This window comes from Physeter macrocephalus, chromosome 15 (genome assembly GCF_002837175.3).
Source record: "Physeter macrocephalus isolate SW-GA chromosome 15, ASM283717v5, whole genome shotgun sequence".
Taxonomy (NCBI): Eukaryota; Metazoa; Chordata; class Mammalia; order Artiodactyla; family Physeteridae; genus Physeter; species Physeter macrocephalus.
In genome coordinates, this window is record NC_041228.1 from 75,351,986 (window position 1) to 75,356,574 (window position 4,589).

A 4,589-nucleotide genomic window follows, 5' to 3' on the forward strand; every position below is an offset into this window, starting at 1 on the left:
TTCCTCGTTGTTGCTTTCATTTCCAGCCCGTCGCAGACCAGTGTTTTATCTGCCCAGTGAGACAGAGCTCCGCGTCAGATGCTTGGATATTGGAGCCACGTCAAGTCGCCAGAAATGTTCCTGAGCGTGGACTCATTATTTGCGAAAGTATCTCTTCGTGAACTAGTGACAGGCACCCCGTAGGCCGGCACCGGTGCCAGGCCGCTCCCCGTCCCCCTTTGAAGAGGCCCGCTGGACATTTGCCGAGTGTCCCCCTGGTGTCCTTGCCGGGCAACCTGTGCAGGTCAGCAGACACTCCCTCTGAGAGCCGTCCAGGTACTTAGCGCCGAGGGGCAAAACCTTCATTTATCTCGTCAGTGGTTTTCTCTCAGATAATTTGTCCTTGGTCCTCTCCATAGCCTGGTTTTCCTCTAGAAACACGACAGAAGCTGGTACGTGAGTCCAGCGCTGGGCCAACTCCAAAGAAATCTCCGACGTGCAGCGGGGGCGCTTGTGACAATGCCTCAAGGCTGGACACATTTCCAGCAAAGGACCGCGAGCACCAGGAAGAGAGCCCGGCCTGAGCCAGGAAGGCGCGAGTACTTCCTCAGCGGCTCCCAGGGCTGTTGACAGGATTCGCCGAGACCCCGGCAAGGGCTTCTGCCTGCGCATCAGGTACTTATGGGCTGTTTTGTCTCCTGTCTGCTTCTGGGTTCTCAAGTAGCTCCTGCACAACCTGAGTGGATCGTCTCAGCTGTGACTTTAGCCTCAGCTCTTTCTAACCAACCCAGGCAGGAGTGGGGAGCTCCAGGCCTGGAACAGGTGTCCAAGACCCAGCAGAGAGTTTCGTAAAGCCTCCAGTGCAGCCTGCCTGCTGCACCACACCATGGCCCTCACGGCTTCTGCCCGGCTCTGGAGCTGCTCTTGTCTACCAGGGAGGGGGCAGCAGCGCAGCTTGGGTCCCCCCAGCCTCCAGCGGCTAGTGAAGGGGTGCGTAACAGGGTCACCTCCCTCCCTCTCCTCCCCCCTCCCCCCAGGGGGAGGGGAGCCTCTCTGGTTCCCCATCAGACCGGATGTGCCTTTATCCTCTGAGGCCCCAATCTCGCCCTGAACACCCCGTTCTCCGCCTGTGGATGCGGGGTGCTCCCTGGCCCACCCAGATTCGAGGGCTCAAGGGGACTCCCCCACTCTCCATCTTCCCATCCTGTGCCCCCTTTCTGGGGCCTCGTCATGTGGAAGACAGGGATAGTAAGGGTATAAGTGGATGGGGCGTGGGGAGGGTTTTGGAGAAGAAGCAGGGGTGTGTACGGAGGGCGGTGACAAGGTCCCCCAAGAGGGAAACCAGCCTTGTCTGGTGGCTGAGAAGGCTTGTCCATTTTTCACTGTATAGTATTTTAAAAGAGAATAAAAAATTTAAATGGAAAAGAAACCCTGAGACCCTTCCAACTCATTGTGCTTCAAGCACCCATTTCAGTCAGAGGTTTCATTTCTGCTGCCGGGTCTGGGCTCCAGCTCCCTCCCGTGGCCTGTACGCTACAGGGGACATTCCAGACATTCCAGCATCATTTAAGCAAACAAACAAAACAACTCCTGAAGCATGGAGCTTCTGTTAAAAAAAATGATCATTCTTAAGGAATCCTAAATGGCCACAAAGCAGAGTTCAACTTCCTTAACCCTTATCTACCTTTCCCACTCTGATATTCATACACCGGCGCAGGTAACTGAACCGAACGACCAGCGGTCCTTCGGATAAGCCCCATCCTTCCCACCCCTGGTATGTGCTTGTAGGGCCCCTACCTTCCAAATCCACATGCACAAAGTCTACCAGTCCTTCATCCCCCCACCCATTCATGTCCTACATTAAACCTTCCTTGATATCCCAGAGCAGAATGCCTTGCGCGCGACAGATGTCACTAAATGTCCCATGATGAAGACATTTAAGCAAGAGCTCTTCCCTTCTCAGGGTGGGGGCGTGTCATTGTGGTGTTTAGTTCAGCACATCAAGACTTAGCTTTCTAAGCGCTAGAAGATTTTTATATAATGAAGATTTTTTTTGTTAGAGATGTGGCTTTGGAAAGTATGGTTCAACTAGTAAATGATTCAATGGATGAATGAATGATTTTGACCTGTTGTCGGGGGACACTGGGAGATTTGCTTGATTTTTTATCATACTTGGAAGGGTTTGCCTAGTGGGCAAAAGAAAGGAAGTAGGTTCCTTTCTTTTTTCCTGTCTCAAATCTAAGATAATATAGTCATTTTGTCAAAACATCTGACTCTGAAGGAAATTGCTTCTCTTACAACATGCGTAGCAAGTTTCCAAATCACACTACAAATGAGTGGTTGCGAAGTCTATGAAACAGAAGTTTGTACAGAAGGATCTACTTCGTAGAATCATAGATGAGGCAGGAACTGTCTTTTCCAGAAAGGGAACTAGGGGTGCAGAGGATCCCTCCTGTGCATTCCCACCAATGGCTGGTGGCCCAGGCAGGACAGAAAGGAGCTCGAGTCTGCAGCACCCCTCTCCGTGCACTCACCACTAGGCCTCCTTCCTCTTGTTGGAGCCACTCATTGACCCTTCTTGTATGTCTGAGGCCTGAGAGAGGCAGCAGGAAGTGGAGGGGAGACTTAGGCTGGAGCTGGACGTCCTGCTGAGAGGTCCGACTCTGATACTTCCTAGCCTTGTTGCCAAGTCATCACATTGCACTGAATCTACTTCGTCGTTTATACTATAGGAATGAGCCTTTCCTATAATCACAAGGTTCCTATGTCACTGGGCTTGTCATGAGAACCAACTAAAAACCTTTCCGCTCCTTCCGTATTTCAGTTCCTATTCCACGCAGGCTCGACATAGATGACGCTCTGTCCTTTTGGAGCATCTTGTCAGGTACCAAGTGCGGTTAGTTTGCCCCAACATTAGTGATGTCAACTTGGATCCACTGGTTAAGGTGGTATCCACTAGGCTCTCCACTAGAAGGTTACTATTTGTCCCTTTATAATGAGCTAGGAATTCGTGGGGAGATTCTTGGAGGCCATGTAAATATCCTTGTTCCTCACCAAGCAGGCATCCATCAGTTTTAGCATCCACTGATGACTCTTGCCTGAATCAATTATTGCTGTGTTGGTGGTAAAATGGTAAAATCCTAATCCATCATTGCTTCTGCATTCATTCATTGCCTGAATTGAACTCTGATAGTATAACAGTGAATAAGACAAAGACTTTGCTTCAAGGAATTTACATAGTTTGTTTATTCTTTCAATAAATGTTTGTTATTAACTCTTAGCTACGTCCTGGGAACTGCGGTTAAGCACTGGGGGTACAACAGACAATAAGGCATCACCGCCCCCTCCCCATGGAGCTTACTGTCTAATGCCAAAGATAAGATGATCAATGCATGCGCAAATGGTCGAAAGTAGACAAATCTGCAAAAAGTGCTGTGGGGTCCTGAGGGGTGTCAGGGAAGGCTGTGTAATCGCCTAAGTGCTGTTTAACCTGAGGCGTGAAGAGGGGGCAGGCATTTGCTAGTGAGGGCTGGGGAGACGAAAAGCACATTCTAGGCCGAGGGGCCGTCATGGGCAGAGACCGAGACAGGCAGCTTTGAGGGAGCCCTTCTTACCCTGGGATGCTTTCCCTCCAACACTGTCCCAGCCACCCACCTCCAGCGGGGCTCACATGGGACCAAAGGACACTGTGCCTGAATTCCTGTCACCATGAGAGGACCCTTTGGTTAGCCTGGCCTCTGTGGAGGGAAACAGTGCTTGAGCTTCTGCCTCCCGTCCCAGACAGGCCCCGTCAGAGAGATGTGCTTGTGTCTTAGAGGGAGAAAAAAAACCCAACACACCTCCCTTCAAGTATTGGGTTAGACCTCAACATCCCATGGATTTTACTCCGGGAGTTAAGGCCCTGAGATAACACTCTAGATTGGACATGCAAAATCAAAACCCTGCCCAGTGGCCTGTCTCCGTTTCCCCGGCCGGGCAGAGGGGGCATCATACTCTTTTCTCTTAATGTTTCTTCGAGAATTCATTGCCTACACCTCACTAATAAGATGAATGTACTAAAGGCTGGTGCCCGCTTTCATTTTGTGTTTTTTTAATCATTAGAGACAGGGTATATTTTGATGATTGTTATTAATATGGCAGAACTTGCCAACAATTAATATAATATAGTATGGCCTAATACCGAATGCCATGAATATATACTATAGCATCACATAATATATTTTATTTCAATGTAGTATTCATTAAAATAGCTATTTGATGTAATTTTACATCAGGTAGAAAGAAAACTAACATGGTTGTTGAACTCTGTTTAATTTCCAAAAAAGAATTCTAAGAGCTGAGCTTGAACTTAGCATAAAAAACTGATGAATAAGACAGACGAATGGATAAAGAAGATGTGGCCCATATATACAATGGAATATTACTGGGCCATAAAAAGAAATGAAATTGAGTTATTTGTAGTGAGGTGGATGGACCTAGAGTCTGTCATACAGAGTGAAGTAAGTCAGAAAGAGAAAAACAAATACCGTATGCTAACACATATATATGGAATGTAAAAAACAAAAAAAAAAATGGTCATGAAGCCTAGGGGTAAGACGGGAATAAAGACA